Source organism: Eschrichtius robustus, chromosome 12 (genome assembly GCF_028021215.1).
Source record: "Eschrichtius robustus isolate mEscRob2 chromosome 12, mEscRob2.pri, whole genome shotgun sequence".
NCBI lineage: Eukaryota > Metazoa > Chordata > Mammalia > Artiodactyla > Eschrichtiidae > Eschrichtius > Eschrichtius robustus.
The window spans coordinates 63,946,340-63,964,374 of NC_090835.1; positions in this window are offsets into that span (position 1 = coordinate 63,946,340).

Below are 18,035 nucleotides of genomic sequence, written 5' to 3' on the forward strand. Positions count from 1 at the left end.
GGAACCAGCTCACCCCCTCTTGGGGAGTGAGCAAGGAAACCTGTTACTTATTTTCACTCCTCCCTGCTGCAGCAGGGGTCCCAATAAAGCCTTGCCTGAATTTCTTGTCTGGCCTCTAGTCAATTTCTATTGATTGGGGAAGGCCAAGAACCCTGGTCAGTAACATATTTGTGGCACCCAATGTGGGGCACTTGTTCCCTTCTGGGGAGAGGATCTGGGCACCTCTGGGACCACTGAACTCAGCTTCCCCATGGGTGACAAGCGGCCACTTGAACCTCTTGCTTCAAAGTCACCGCATTTGGTAAGTCTGCCTTCCTGGCCCCTGAGGGCCCCAGTACCTTCATTCAGGCAACACTTTCCCCCTCCCCTTTGTCCTTTTTCCCTTACCACTTTCCCTTTCCCCTTTGTCCCTTTCCCTCTCCTGAAATCTCTCTACTTCTTTTTCTGTCCTCTCCTCTCTGTGTCCTCTCCTACTTCCGTCCCCTCCTTCCAAGAGAGTGGACGTCAGGCAGCTACAGCCTCATTCCTCTCAGCTTGTGAGACCTGCTTCCTCTGGCCAGCAATGGCTCACCTTGATGGGTGACAAGCAGAGGTGGGAGAGGCTCGCTTCACACTGTGCAGACCTTGGTCCAGCAGGCTCTCCTTGACTGGAGATTTATGAGAGTGATAGGGGTTCAAACCTCATATCATGTAGTGGCTAGAAGTCTGATCATCCCAGTATTCTCACCTTTATTTTCCTGACACCAAGAGAAGTCCCGTACGGAACAGGCTGAAGAGGCAGATTTCTACATACTGGTGTACGTGTGGGTAAGAGTCCCACCTGTGGGTTGGGGACCCACAGATGAAGTACAAATTGTATGCATGGGTGAGAGTCCCAACTGTGGGTTGCAGTCCCACAGACAACGTACAACTGGCTGGTTTCCGGGCTTGATCACCCTGGTGGGCAGTAGACAGAGTGCTCCCTCCTTCACTGGCCCTTTCTGGAAGCATGCAGGTTGGTGCCTGAATAGACACCCACAGGGGGCGGTTTGAAACAGCAATCTCTCTCTCTCTTTCTGTCTCTTTCTCTTTTTCAGTCTTTTCTGTCCCTCCTCCCTTTACTTCTCCCTTGGTCCTCACCCCTGCACTCCTGTCCCCTTTATCCTGAAAACTTCTTGTATGTGTCTTCAAGTTTTGTGATTGGTATTTTTGTTTGTGATGCAGTTTTTTCTGTCCAGCTGCTCCTGCAAGTCTTTGCCGACATTGTGGGTACGGTGTAGCACTTAAGCCTTGAAATACAAACAGCTGGGCTTCCCTGGTGGTGCAGTGGTTAAGAATCTGCCTGCCAATGCAGGGGACACAGGTTCGAGCCCTGGTCCAAGAAGATCCCACATGCCACAGAGCAACTAAGCCTGTGGGCCACAACTACTGAGCCTGTGCTCTAGAGCCCATGAGCCACAACTACTGAGCCCATGTGCCACAGCTACTGAAGCCCATGTGCCTAGAGCCTGTGCTCCACAACAAGAGAAGCCACCACAATAAGAAGCCTGTGCACTGCAATAAAGACCCAACACAGCCAAAAATAAAAATTAGTTAATTAATTAATTAAAAATAAATAAATAAATACAAACAGCCCACATTGCCTGAGATTCCAGCCCTGGGTTACCTGGTGGGATTTTAGAGAACAAAAAGAAAAGAAAGGAGCTTGCAGTTTTCTCTCCTCTCCCTTTGCAACGTAACTACTCTGCCTGGGCTCTCAGGAACTACCTGTTTCATCTGTAGTCCTCCAGACTGAGGCAAAAAAAAAGGGCCATTTTAAATTCAAGCAGGAAAACTATGAGATCTCTGGGTCTGTAGAAATTGGCTTGTCTAGCGTAAGCTTGTGGGTTTAATTAATACAGACCTGTCTTCAGAGTTATCAACACTAAGTATAATACTTTTATACCTAGGGTTACTGGAAGTCCATAAGTGCACGTGTTTCTGTTATAAAATCTGTCAACAGGGAAGACAACCTAATAAGATTAAATTTTTAAGTAGATGTAACCGGGATAAGAGCTTTTTGGTAAAGTCTATAGGAATGGTTGTGTTTTGGAAATATCCATCTAAAACAGTCTCTCCAAATTTTGGTAAATTTGAAACTAAATTAAGTTAAATGATAGGAATTCATTGAATATCCAGGCCATTTCAAATAAGGTAAAATATTGGGAACATTAATTGCTAAACAGGTCTAAATTTATCTACTTTTGTCTTCTTGTGAGAGAGAAACTAAAGATGTTTGGTGCCACCTTGAGATGTTCTTTACCAATCTATGGAACACTAATGTAAATGACAGTTCATGGTTGCTTATGGAAAAGTGTTTGTTTTCAGAAAAGAAGGTATGAGGAATGGAAATATATTTGGTTAAAGAAAAAAGGGTGATTTTATCCTAAAGCTTGTTATTTCTGAATGGGGAAAGAATAAGGGACAAGTATGGCTACAGAAATTTATAGACAGTTTGCAGAAGAGGAACACTGAGAAAAGAATTTTGTATGTGGTCAGGGTCTTCTAAGGTTGGATTAACTTTGATTAGGTAAATGGATTTTATTAAGAATAGACTAATGCAGGACTGGATTTGGTTTGTCTCTCTCAGAAGAGAACAAAGTTTTCCTGGAATACTCCTTTTGATATCAGATTGTGTGAGTTTCTGTGCCTTCAAGTGATCTGTATTTACTTTTGATTTTTTTCCCACCTTAGCTCAAGGAATAAGTATTGTTTCACAGCAACCTATGATCCTATCTGACCGGGTGTTTTAAAACTTTTTAAAATTTTTGATAGACTTCCCAAATACATCATGGTTATTCTGGCCCACTGTTGCACCCTGGATGAAAAGGAGCATATATTGAGAAAGGCCAGGGAACACACAGAGGGCCTACTGGTCACCAATCCACACCACCAAATTTATCAGGTGGGTGGGGATGCAATCCCAGAACACAACCCATGCTGGGACTATGAAGATCATGGGATTCAAGATGGCGGATGAGTAGGAGGACGTGGAGTTCATCTCTCTCCACGGATGCATCAGGAATACATCTATAGGTGCAACAATTCTCACAGAACACCAGCTGAAAACTAGCAGAAGACCATGGACACCAGAAAGGACTATAAAGATCCCTGCATAACTGGGTAGGACAGAGAAAAGAAGGGAGAAGGAGGAGGAGAGGAAGCAGGGCAGGACCTGCACCCCAGGGCAGGGGAGCTGAGATTCCTGAATTTGGGGAAACCCCCTCTCTGATGGGGAAATCGATTGGGACAGAAGGGAAGCATTTGAGGCTATTGGATGAGGGTGAAGCAGCCAATCTGTGGCAGATGGGACAGAGTGAGAAATACACAGATGGCCCATACCACAGCCCTACGTGCCCTGGACTGGGATGTGTGTTCACAGGTGTGCAAGGGGGCTGGGAGCTGGAGCGTGGGGATTGGAAAAGAGGCCCGGAGTGAGAACTGCTGTTGGCTGTGGGGAGACGGACTGAGGGGACAGGAGGGAGGAAATCCATAGCAGGGAATGCCTATGGAAGAAGACCGGACTGCCATGGAAGCAGGGTGCTACTGCTGAGTCACATGCAGGGGGAGGAGCCACTATTGTAGCCTCTCTCTCCCCACACGCCAGTGCCAGCCTATGGACAATACAAAAAAGCCCCCTCAGAGCTGGACTTTGAGCACCTGCTACAGGGCACCAGAAAAAGCATGGTCAGGGCCGGCCCTCATGTGCCTTATGCTGGGCACCACAAAAGGCCCTTGCTAGGGCCATATCTCTTGCACCCATGGCCACCGGCTTCCCTGCACATTTGGCACTGCTGGGGATCCCACCGTCCAAGCAGTCATACCACCTCTGCACCCTGTCCTCACAGGGCCAGACCCAAGAGCTCCAAGGCAGCCTCAGGACCAGACTCCTGTGGGTGGACCATATGCAGAGGTGGTGATAAAGCCTAAAGCTGAACCCCAGGGATGGGGTGACTAAGGAAGAAGATCAAAAATCTTTCCATCGGCTGTACAAGCTGCAGATTAAATCCCATGACCAGCTAGGTAGACCCTGCGTCTATGGAATATCTGAGCAGACAATGGAGTGTTCCCACAAATGAAAATGGTCTAGCTCTGGCAGCTGTGGACTTTGGGGGCAAACAAAGGAATTGGGACAGATCAGAGTCTGAGTGGTCCCCCAGGGCCCAGAGCAGGTCCAGACCCCAGCCCAGAGACAGAGAAGGGTCTCTTGGGGAGGCGAAGGTGGGCTGTGGCTCACGGTGTGTGCAAAGACACTTACAGAGGAGACCCCCGGGAAACATAATTATTACTATTAATTTTATTATGTTTTGATTCATTCTGTTGTTGGTTCTGGCTTTTGTTTGTTTGTTTCTTTTTCTTTCTTTCTTTTATTTGTTTGTTTGTTATTTTAGTATTTTTTATTTAGTCTTTTGGGATCTCCATGTTTTATAACATATTTCTTATTTTTTATATTTATTTTTAAATATATTTCTAGTTTTACTTTGCATTTCTGTTGTTCCATGTTCTTTTCCCTTATTTTTTCTTCTTTATCTTTAATATATATTTTTTAATATTTCCATTTCTACTTTTCTTTTCTGTTGTCCTGTGTTTTTTCCCATTTTCTTTTCTTTTTTTTTTTTTAAATCATTTTTATCAGTTTGTTCTGTTTCCTTGCTTTATTCTTCATTGGCACACTGCTTTGGTTTTGTTTTTAGGTTAGGTGTTTTTGTTAGTTTTAATCCAAATTGTTTGATTTCGTTTTTGAGTTCTTCTATTTGTCCGGTTGTTCTCTTGCTTTTTGTTTTATTTGTTTCTGTTTTTGGTTCTTTTATGTGTGCATTTCCTTGTTTCTGTTTTTGTTTGTTTGATTTTGTTTTTACCACTTCTCTGGGATTTTGTTTGCCTTTTTTTTTTCTTTAATATATTTTCTATTTTAATTTTTTTATATTTCTATTTCTACATTGCTTTTCTGTTGTTCTGTCTTTTTTCCCCTTTCTCTTCTTCTTCTTTTTCAATCATTTTTGTCTGTTTGTTTTGTTTGTTTGCTTTATTCTTCACTTGGCACTCTGCTTTCATTTTGTTTTTTGGTTTTGTGTTTTTAATTGTTTGATTTCATTCTTGGGTTCTTTTGCTTGTCTGGCTGTTCTCTTGCTTTTTGATTTATTTGGTTCTGTTTTTGTTTCTTTTGTGGGTGTGCATGTTTCCTTGTTTCTGTTTTTGTTTGTTTGATTTTACTTTTTACCATTTGTCTGGGTCCTCTTAGTCTTTTTTTTTAAATCCCCTTTATTGCTGGGACGAGCGAAATTGCTGGCTCTTGGTTCCTCGACCAGAAGTCGGGCCTGAGGCTCTGGGGTGGGAGCACTGAGTCCAGGATGCTGGACCACTAGAGACTTCCTGGCCCCAGGGAAGATTAATCGCTGAGAGCTCTCACAGAGGCCTATATCTGAATCCAAGACCTGGCTCCACCCAACTGCCAGCAGCTCCCAGCACTGGATGCCTCACACCAAACAACAAACAAGATAGGAACACAAACCCACCCATAAGCACACAGACTACCTAAAGTTATACTAAGCTCACAGACACCCCAAAACACACCACCTGATACGGCCCTGCTCATCAGAGGGAAAAAACTCAGCTCCACCCACCAGAATGCAGGCACCAGTTCCTCCCATCAGGAAGCCTACACAAGCCACTGAACAAACCTCACCACTGGGGACAAAGAAAAGAAGCAAGAGGAACTACAACCCTGCAGCCTGGGGAAAGGAGACCTCAAATACTGTAAATTAGACAAAATGAGAATACAGAGAACTATCTTGCAGGTGAAGGAGCAAGATAAAAACCCACAAGAACAAATAAATGAAGAGGAAATAAGCAAACTACCTGAAAAAGAATTCAGAGTAATGATAGTAAAGATGATCCAAAATCTCGGAAATAGAATAAATACAAGAAAAATTTAACAAGGACCTAGAAGAACCAAAGAGCAAACAAACAGTAATGAACAACAGAATAACTGAAATTAAAAATACTCTAGAAGGAATCAACAGTAGAATAAATGAGACAGAAGAACGGATAAGAGCTGGAAGATAGAATGGTGGAAATAATTGCCACAGAGCAAAGTAAAGAAAAAAGAATGAAAAGAATGGAGGACAGTCTCAGAGACCACTGGGACAACAATAAGCACACCAACATTCAAATTATAGGCATCCCAGAAGAAGAAGAAAAAAAGAAATGGGTGAGAAAATATTTGAAGAGATTATAGTCAAAAACTTTCCCAACATGGGAAGGGAAATAGTCAGTCAAGTCCAGGAAGCGCAGAGAGTCCCATACAGGGTAAACCCAAGGAGAAACACAGCAAGACACATATTAATCAAACTAACAAAAATTAAACACAAAGAAAAAATATTAAAAGCAGCAAGGGAAAAAGCAACAAATAACATACAAAGGAAACCCCATAAGGTTAACAGCTGACCTTTCAGCAGAAACTCTACAGGCCAGAAGGGAGTGGCAGGATATATTTAAAGTGATGAAAGGGGAAAACCTACAAGCAAGATTCCTCTACCCAGCAAGGATCTCATTCAGATTCGACAGAGAAATCAAAAGATTTACAAGCAAAAGTTAAGAGAATTCAGCACCACCAAACCAGTTTTACAACAAATGCTAAAGGAACTTCTCTAGGTGGGAAACACAAGAGAAAGAAAAGACCTACAAAAACAAACCCAAAACAATTAAGAAAATGATAATACAAACATAACATATCTATAATAACTTTGAATGTAAATGGATTAAATGACCGAACCAAAAGACATAGGCTGGCTGAATGGATACAAAAACAGGACCTGTATATATGCTGTCTACAAGAGACCCACTTCAGACCTAGGGACACATACAGACTGAAAGTGAGGGGATGGAAAAAGATATTCCATGCAAATGGAAGTCAGAAGAAAGCTGGAGTAGCAGTACTCATATCAGACAAAATAGACTTTAAAATAAAGACTATTACAAGAGACAAGGAAGAACACTACATAATGATCAAAGGACCAATCTAAGAAGAAGATATAACAATTGTAAATATCTATGCACCCAACATAGGAGCACCTCAATACATAAGGCAAATGCTAACAGCCATAAAAAGGGAAATCGACAGTAACACAATAATAGTAGGGGACTTTAACACCCCACTTACACCAATGGACAGATCATCCAAACAGAAAATAAATAAGGAAACACAAGCTTTAAATGACACATTAGAACAGATGGACCTAATTGATATTTATAGGACATTCCATCCAAAAACAATAGAATACACTTTCTTCTCAGGTGCACACAGAACATTCTCCAGGATAGCTCACATCTCGGGTCACAAATCAAGCCTCAGTAAATTTAAGAAAATTGAAATCATATCACCCATCTTTTCCGACCACAATTCCATGAGACTAGTATCAATTACAGGAAACAAATTGTGAAAAATATAGACACGTGGAGGCTAAACAATACTCTACTAAACAACCAACAGATCACTGAGGAAATCAAAAAATACCTAGAAACAAATGACAATGAAAACCTGACGACCCAAAACCTATGGGATGCAGCCAAAGGAGTTCTAAGAGGGAAGTTTATAGCAATATAATCCTATCTCAAGAAACAAGAAAAATCTCAAATAAACAACTTAACCTTACACCTAAAGCAATTAGAGAAAGAAGAACAAAAAAACCCCAAAGTTAGCAGAAGGAAAGAAATCATAAAGATCAGCTCAGAAATAAATGAAAAAGATACGAAGGAAGCAATAGCAAAGATCAATAAAACTAACAGCTGGTTCTTTAAGAGGATAAACAAAATTGATAAACCATTAGCCAGAGTCACCAGGCAAAAAAGGGAGAAGATTCAAATCAAAAGAATTAGAAATGAAAAAGGAGAAGTAACAACTGACACCACAGAAATACAAAGGATCAAGAGAGATTACTACAAGCAATTATATGCTAATAAAATGGACAACCTAGAAGAAACGGACAAATTCTTAGAAAAGTACAACCTTCCAAGACTGAACCTGGAAGAAATAGAAAATGTGAACAGACAAATCACAAGCACTGATATTGAAACTGTGATTAAAAATCTTCCAACAAACAAAAGCCCAGGGCCAGATGGCTTCACAGGTGAATTCTATCAGACATTTAGAGAAGAGCTAACACCTATCCTTCTCAAACTCTTCCAAAATATAGCAGAGGGAGGAACACACCCAAACTCATTCTATGAGGCCACCATCACCCTGATACCAAAACCAGACAAAGATGTCACATAAAAAGAAAATAACAGGCCAATGTCACTGATGAACATAGATACAAAAATCCTCAACAAAATACTAGCAAACAGAATTCAACAGCAAATTAAATGGATTGTACATCATGATCAAGTGGGGCTTATCCCAGGAATGCAAGGATTATTTAATATATGCAAATCAATCAATGTGATACACCATATTAACAAATTGAAGGATAAAATCCAGATGATCATCTCAACAGATGAAGAAAAACTTTTGACAAAATTCAACACCCATTTATGATAAAAACTCTCCAGAAAGTGGGCATGGAGGGAACCTACCTCAACATGATAAAAGCCATATATGACAAACGCACAGCCAACATCATTCTCAATGGTGAAAAACTGAAAACATTTCCTCTAAGATCAGGAACAAGACAAGGGTACGCACTCTCACCACTATTATTTAACATAGATTTGGAAGTTTTAGCCATGGCAATCAGAAATGAAAAAGAAATAAAGGGAATACAAATTGGAAAAAAAGAAGTAAAACTGTCACTGTTTGCAGATGACATGATACTATACATAGAAAATCCTAAAGATGCCACCAGAAAGCTACTAGAGTTAATCAATGAATTTGGTCAAGTAGCAGGATAGAAAATTAATGCACAGAAATCTCTTGCATTCCTATACGCTAACAATGAAAAATCAGAAAGAGAAATTAAGAAAACACTCCCATTTACCACTGCAACAAAAAGAATAAAATACCTAGGAATAAACCTACCTAAGGAGGGAAAGACCTGTATGCAGAAAAGTATAAGAAACTGATGAAAGAAATCAAAGATGACACAAACAGATGGAAAGATATGCCATGTTCTTGGATTGGAAGAATAAACATTGTGAAAATGACTGTATTTCCCAAAGCAATTGACAGATTCAATGCAATCCCTATCAAATTACCAATGGCATTTTTCACAGAACTAGAACAAAAAATTTTACAATTTGTATGGAAACACAAAAGACCCTGAATAGCCAAAGCAATCTTGAGAAAGAAAAACAGAGCTGGAGGAATCAGGCTCCCTGACTTCAAACTATACTACAAAGCTACAGTAATCAAGACAGTATGGTACTGGCACAAAAACAGAAATATAGATCAATGGAACAGGATAGAAAGCCCAGAGATAAATCCATGAACATATGGTCACCTTATCTTTGACAAAGGAGGCAGGAATATACAATGGAGAAAAGACAGCCTTTTCAATAAATGATGCTGGGAAAACTGGACAGCTACATGTAAAGGAATGAAATTAGAACACTTCCTGACACCATACACAAAAATAAACTCAAAATGGATTAAAGACCTAAATGTAAGGCCAGACACTATCAAACTCTTAGAGGAAAACATAGGCAGAACACTATATGACATAAATCACAGCAAGATCCTTTTTGACCCACCTCTTAGAGTGATGGAAATAAAAATAAATAAATAAACAAATAGGACCTAATGAAACTTAAATGCTTTTGCTCAGCAAAGGAAACCGTAAACAAGACAAAAAGACAACCCTCAGAATGGGAGAAAATATTTGCAAATGAAGCAACTGACAAAGGATTAATCTCCAAAATATACAAGCAGTTCATGCAGCTTAATATTAAAAAAAAAAAAAAAAAAACCAAAAATGGGCAGAAGACCTAAATAGACATTTCTCCAAAGAAGACATACAGATTGCCAACAAACACATGAAAAGATGCTCAACATCACTAATCATTAGAGAAATGCAAATCAAAACCACAATGTGGTATCAGCTCACACCAGTCAGAATGTCCATCATCAAAAAATCTACAAACAATAAATGCTGGAGAGGGTGTGGAAAAAAGGGAACCCTCCTGCACTGTTGGTGGGAATGTAAATTGATACAGCCACTATGGAGAACAGTATGGAGGTTCCTTAAAAAACTAAAAATAGGGACTTCCCTGGTGGTGCAGTGGTTAGGAATCTGCTTGCCAATGCAGGGGACATGAGTTCGAGCCCTGGTCCAGGAAGATCCCACATGCCACAGAGCAACTAAGCCCATGTGCCACAACTACTTAGCCTGCCCTCTAGAGCCTGAGAGCCACAGCTACTGAACCCGCGTGCTGCAGCTACTGAGCCCATGTGTTGCAACTACTGAAGCCCACGCATCTAGAGCCTGTGCTCCACAACAAGAGAAGCCACCACAATGAGAAACCCGCACACCACAACAAAGAGTAGCCCCCTCTCACCGCAACTAGAGAAAGCCCACGCACAGCAACAAAGACCCAACACAACCAAAACTAACTAACTAAATAAATGTTTATATTTTTTAAAAAAAAACTAAAAATAGAACTACCATATGACCCAGCAATCCCACTACTGGCATATATATACCCTGAGAAAACCATAATTCAAAAAGATACATGTACCACAATGTTCATTGCAGTACTATTTACAATAGCCAGGATATGGAAGTAACCTAAATGTCCACTGACAGATGAATGGATAAAGACAACATGGCACATATACACAATGGAATATTACTCAGCTATAAAAAGGAATGGAATTGAGTTATTTGTAATGAGGTGGATGGACCTAGAGTCTGTCATACAGGGTGAAGTAAGTCAGAAAGAGAAAAACATACTATACGCTAACGCACATATATGGAATCTAAAAAAACGGTACTGATGAACATAGTGGCAAGGCAGGAATAAAGACAGACGTAGAGAACGGCCTTGAGGACACAGGGGTGGAAGGGGAAGCTGGGAAGAAGTGAGAGAGTAGCAATGACATATATACAGTACCAAATGTAAAATGGATGGCTAGTGGGAAGCAGCCGCATAGCACAGGGAGATCAGCTCGGTGCTTTGTGATGACCTAGAGAGGTGGGATAGGGAGCATGGGAGGGAGGCTCAAGAGGGAGGGGATACGGGGATATATGTATACATATCGCCGATTCACTTTGTTATACAGCAGAAATTAACACAACATTATAACGCAATTATACTCCAATAAAGATATTTTTAAAAAAGAAAAATGACGATCACGTAGGCCAGACTAGGATAAGACATTATATTACTTGTCTATCAGGAGAAATGAAAAGGTGTATGGTGAAGCCTGTAAATTATGATAAGGTCTGAGAGGTTGCACGGGAAAAAGATGAAAACCCGGCAGTCTTCCTGAGCCAGGTGACAGAGGCATTCAGGAAGTACACCAATACAGACCCTGATTCTGCAGAAGGGAGGACACTATTAGCCATGCATTTTCTCACCCAGGCTACTCTTGATATCCAAAGAAAATTACAAAAGCTTGAGGCTGGGCCCCAAACCCCATTATCAACCTTGGTAGAGGAGGCCCTCAAGGTCTATAACAACAGAGACTTAACGGAGGAGGCCAATAAGAATAAGAGGCTAATAAAGAAAACGCAGCTTTTGGCTGCTCTGATTCACCCACCACCTCACGTGGACCCTGGAGGGCCAAGGAGGCTGGACAGACCACCAAGAAGCTGCCTGGGCCGGAACCAGTGTGCCTTTTGTCGGTAAGGGGGGCACTGGAAGGGGGAATGTCCTGAGCGCCCTCCTGTGGGATGCCCAAAGGGCAAACCCGACCCACTCCAGTTCCTTGAGAATCTCTCAGATGAGAGATTCCCACACACCGACTGATGGGCCTGAGCACCTTCCCAGCTCCAGATCCCACTTGATCCATCCTCATCACTCCAGCAGAGCCTCGGGTCACCCTCAATGTGGCAGGTAGGAGAACTGAATTTCTTGTAGACACTGGAGCCGCCTGCTCTGTTCTGACTTGGGCAGCCGTCCCCCTCTCCAACCGTGACTGCTGTGACAGGAGCTGATAGACATCCAAAGGTAAGGCGATTTACATCTCCCCTTGCCTGCAGAATCGGGTCCATTATTATTACTCACTCCTTTTTTTTTTTTTTTTTTAAGATTTATTGATTGATTGATTGATTGCTATGTTGGGTCTTCGTTTCTGTGCTAGGGCTTTCTCTAGTTGCGGCAAGCGGGGGCCACTCTTCATCGCGGTGCGCGGGCCTCTCACTATCGCGGCCTCTCTTGTTGCAGAGCACAGGCTCCAGACGCGCAGGCTCAGTAGTTGTGGCTCACGGGCCTAGTTGCTCCGTGGCATGTGCGATCTTCCCAGAGCAGGGCTCGAACCCGTGTCCCCTGCATTAGCAGGCAGATTCTCAACCACTGCGCCACCAGGGAAGCCCACTCACTCCTTTTTGTATATATCAGAATGCCCTGTCCCCCTCCTCGGAAGAGATTTGCTAAATAAGTTAGGAGCTAGTATATTCTTAGGACAGGATGAAGTCCAAGGAGGTGAAGAATCTGAACAGAGAATGCATCTATTAGTAGCCCCAGATGACCCACCTGTTGGGCATCAAAATATTCCCCAAGACATCCCACAAGAAATTAGAGAACAGGTAGATCCTGCAGTTTGGGATACCTTGGTACCAGGAAGGGCAAAATGTGTTCCCCCAATAAAAAAGAAGGTTAAGGCCTGGGGATGAATACCCCTGGAAGAGACAATATCCTTTAAAGCCTGAAGGTGAATCCAACCACTGCTGATGCGAATCCAACCGCTGCTCAGCAAATTCCTAAAACACGGACTCATTAGGCCCTGCCAATCCCCTTGCAACACCCCGATCCTCCCTGTTCAGAAGCCTAACGGGGAGTATTGGTTTGTGTAAGACTTACGAGCAGTGAATGAGGCCATCATGCCTATTCACCCACTAGTGCCAAACCCATCTACACTCCTCACCCAAGTGCTAGGAAGCACTCAGTATTTCTGTGTTTTGGACCTCAAAGAAGCATTTTCCTGTATTCCTCTACATCTAGACTCTCAATACCTTTTTGCCTTTGAATGGAGGGACGCTGACACCCTGGAAGCTACCCAATATACATGGACAGTGCTCCCCCAGGATTCTGGGACAGCCCCCATCTTTTTGGAAATGCATTAGCAAGGGAACTGAGGGAACAGAGCCTTGAGAAGGGAACTTTGCTACAATATGTTGATGATTTATTGACAAGTAGTGAGACCAAACAAGATTCAGATCAAAATACCGTTAGGGTCCTAAATTTTCTGGCAAAAAGGGGATATAAAGTCTCTCCAACCAAGGCTCAGATCTCACAGCAATGGGTTCAATATTGAGGATTTGTTTTGACCCCAGGGGCACAAGCCCTGGCCATAGATCAAAAAATAGCAACTAGTGCATTACCATCTCCAACCACAAAGAGACAACTACAAGGCTTTCTCAGGATGGCTGGGTTCTGTCGTATCTGGATTCCAAATTATGGCCTTATTGCCAAACCCCTGTATGAGGCTCCAGAGGGAGAAAAAAGGGAACCCCTTTAATGGAATAGGGACCACAGCAGGCCTTTGAGACTCTAAAGACAGAGTTGAGCAGAGCACCAGCACTGGGGCTTCCAAATTTGGACAAGCCTATACATTCACGAGAGGTCAGGGATAGCTCTAGGGGCCCTGACCCAAAAGCTGGGACCAGATCAGAGACCAGTGGCTTACTTTTCAAAACAACTGGACTCAGTGGCCCTGTGATGGCCAAGCTGCCTTTGGGCAGTAGCAGCCACAGCCCTGTTGGTTAATGAGACTTCCAAGCTCACCCTGGGACAACTCTTAGATGTGTTAACCCCTCATCAGGTACAATCTGTGCTGGAAGTCAAAGGACATCATTGGTTGACTGGAGGAAGGTTAACAAGTTATCAGGCCCTTCTAATGGACACCCCCGACATCCCCTTAAAGGTGTGCCAAACCCTGAACCCAGCAACTCTGCTTCCAAGTAGATGAGAGTGGAGACCTACTGCATCAGTGTATAGAGACCATAGAACAAACTTACTCCAGCAGGCCTGATCTTCTAGATGAGCCTCTTGACAGCCCTGAGGTCGAATGGTTTACTGATGGGAGCAGTTTTGTAGAAATGGGAACCCAAAAGGCGGGGTATGCCATAGTTAGTCTAGATCAGGGGTGCCCAACCCCCCGGCCACAGACAAGTAGTGGTCCGTGGCCCACTAGGTACCGGGTTGCACAGCAAGAGGTGAGCGGTGGGCGAGCGAGCGAAGCTTCATCTGTATTTACAGTTGCTCCCCATCGTCACATTACCACCTGAGCTTCGCCTCCTATCAGATCAGCAGCGGCATTAGATTCTCATAGGAGTGCGGACCCTGCTGCGAACTGCACATGTGAGGGATCTAGGTTGCGCGCTCCTTATGAGAATCTAATGCCTGATGATCTGAGATGGAGCTGAGGCTGTGATGCTAGCGCTGGGGAGTGGCTGCAAATACAGATCATCATTAGCAGAGAGTTTGACTGCACAGAGACCATAATAAATCAATTGCTTGCAGACTCGTATCAAAACCTTATCAGTGAGTGGCAAGTGAAAACAAGCTCAGGGCTCCCACTGATTCTGTGTTATGGTGAGGTGTATAATTATTTCATTATATATTACAATGTACTACTAATAGAAATAAAGTGCACAATAAATGTAATGCACTTGAGTCATCCCAATCCCACCCGCCTCCCCTGCCCCAGTCTATGGAAAAATTGTGTTCCACGAAACTGGTGCCTGGTGCCAAAAAGGTTGGGGACCGCTGGTCTAGATGAAGTCATAGAAGCCAAGGCTCTGCCACCCCAGACATCAGCCCAGAAGGCTGAACTAACTGCAGTAATGAGTGCTTTGCAATTAGGGAAGGGTAAGAAATTAAATATTTTTACTAACTCTAAATATGGGTTCCACGTGCTACATGCTCATGCTGCCATTTGGAAAAAAAGAGGAATGTTAACTGCTAAAAATTCCCCCATAAAACATAAAGATTTGATTCTGGCTCTTTTAGAAGCAGTGCAGCTTCCAACACAGGTAGCAGTAATCCTCTGCAAGGGCCATCAGAAGGATGGCTCTTTTGTGAGTTAAGGGAACAGCAAAGCTGATCAAATTGCAAAACAGGCAGTTTGGCTGCAGGAACCCGAACAAGTTATGGCTCTAGTGATTGGCCCCCCCTGAACTCTCTAGCCTTCCCCAGTATTCCCCACAGGAACATGAAAATGCTGAGAAGTGGGGCTATGAGAAGGGAAGCACAGGCTGGTATAAAAAGGGATAAGGTTCTAATCCCTGAGGCTCAACAATGGAAACTCACTAAGAGCTTACATGATGCCACCCACTATGGGAGGGATGCACTATGGGACTTGGTGCAAAAGGCTTTTTCAGGGAAGGCGCTTAAAAGAACAGTAAAACAAGTAACACTTGCCTGTGATTTATGAGCCCATAATAACCCACAGACCCATCCAATTCCCCCTGCGTTACTCAGGCCAATCCAACGCCAAGGGACATATCCAGGGGAAGACTGGCAGTTAGATTTCACCCAAATGCCCCCATGATCAGGATATAAATATCTTCTGGTGTTTGTTGATATTTTCACAGGATGGGTTGAAGCCTTCCCCACCTGATCTGAAAAGGCTATGGACGTCTGTAAGTCCCTTTTAAAGGAAGTAATTCCTCGGTTTGAACTTCCAAAGTCCCTCCAGAGTGATAACGGGCCCTCTTTTATAGCCAAAATCACACAGAGACTCACAACGGCCCTAGGGATAGACTACAAGCTACACACCTCTTGGCACCCCCGGTCCTCAGGGAAGGTAGAGAAAATGAACCATACTTTAAAGAAAACCTAGCAAAGCTCTGCCAAAAAACTCATGCACCCTGGACCAACTTGCTTCCTATTGCCCTCCTCAGGGTCCATGCAGCCCCCAGGAGTGGTCTGAGGCTTAGCCCATTTGAAATGACCTATGGGAGGCCTTTTCTTACTACTGACATTCTACTAGATGAGGAAGTGTACCAGGCCCTGAGATATATTATTAATGTAGGACAAGTTCAGAAGGCAATTCAGGACTATGCCCACAAGGCACTGCCGACTCCCACTAAAATTACAGAGGAAGGAGCAGTTCCTTCACAAATAAACCCTGGGGACCAAGTTCTTCTTAAAACCTGGAAAGAGGGGTCCCCCCCAAGACCAACTAATGCCAAAATGGAAGGGCCTGTATAAAGTAATTTTAGCCACCCCCACTGCTGTCAAACTTCAAGGGATATCTAGTTAGGTACATTTGTCCAGACTAAAGCTTTTACCTCCAGAAACCCCGCAGGTCACAACAGAAGAACAATACACCTGTGAGCCAGTGGACAATCCGAGATACCTATTCAAAAGACAGGCACCATCAACAGATAAGTAAAAATGATGTAGTGGGTTGGCTCCTATTTGAACCCTTAACAGGACTTGGGACCTCTCTTCTTTCCTTGGCTGATGTGGTTCTTGACAATTTTCTGGCCCTTGATTACCTTCTGGCAGAAAAAGGCAGAGCGGCTTCATAATTTTGGCAGGGACGATATTGCCTCCCTTGTCTGGTCAACAGTTAAGGAAGCCCAAAGTTAACCCTGGTTCCTTCCCTTACTAGGCCCTTTAATGGCTATCATTGTTCTTCTCCTTTTTAGCCCTTGTTTGTTTAACCTTTTGGTTAAGTTTGTGTCTTTCAGGCTCCAAGGGTTTGAAGTAAGGCTCATGATGGCTCAACGAATTCAGCCCATTCCAGCGGAAAGTGGCCCAGGTCCCTACAGGTCGTTGAAACAGTCAGCGAGAGACATCTAGGGCAGGCTAGGGTCTGCGGCCCCTGCCCAGCAGGAAGAAGTTTAAGAAGAAGAGACCTTCGGCCCCTTACCCTTAAGAATAAGGGTGTAGAGTCTCTAGGGGGGAATGAGACAGGCTGGGACCAGGGTCCCTTTGCTGCAGTGCTTGCACATGGACACACTTCTCCTCGAGCAATAAAATACAAAGAAACTGTATGGGACTAAAAATAACTGCGTGTATGCGACGTTGGGGCAAATTCTGGACCCAAAAAATACAAAGAGACCAAAAAACCCAACTGCCACTTTTGAAGAGCCTGGAGCAAAAGCAGGGTACTGCGCATGCCCCCTGCACACAACACCACCTAGGGGGTGGGCAGACCACCTAAGCCACCCCTCCGGCCCAACCCTTGGATACACCCCTACCCTCACCTCGTATAAGGAACAAGCTTGCTCCCCGCCACCACCACCCCCGCCCGCCCCCCACCCCGGGGCGAGCAAGCCAGCAAGCAAGGGAACATGTTGCTTGTTCTCTCCCCCATGCTACAGCAGGGGTCCCAATAAAGCCTTGCCTGAATTTCTTATCTGGCCTCTAGTCAATTTCTATTGATTAGGGAAGGCCAAGAACCCTGGTCAGTAACACTTTTGTGTCTGACTTTTTATGCTCAACTTTATGTTTCTGCAGTTCATCCATGTTGTCGCCTGTAGTTGCAGGTCACTTTTCTCAGTGCTGAGTAATATTCCAGTATATGAGCACTGTGAATGTATTAATTTATTCTATTGTTGATGGTCTTTTGTGATATTTCCATTTGGGATTATTAAAACAAATGCGCCTGTGAACATTCTGATAATTGTTGGTGCCCCCGTAAGCACACGCTTCTCTTGGCTGAACACATAGACATGGAACTACTAGGTCATAGGGTATGCTTCTTTACTAGCACGCCAAATTGTTTTTTAAAGTTATTCTAGTTTACATTCCAGCAGCAGGACGGAAGAATTCAGCTAGTCCACAACCTCGCCAACACTTGGTATTTTCCTTTTTTTTTTAATTCTATTTTACAGTATTAAAACAACTTTAGCAAAGTTTAGGTTGCTTTGGGGGCCAACTTTTGGATTTCTGTTTGGTTCTCTGAA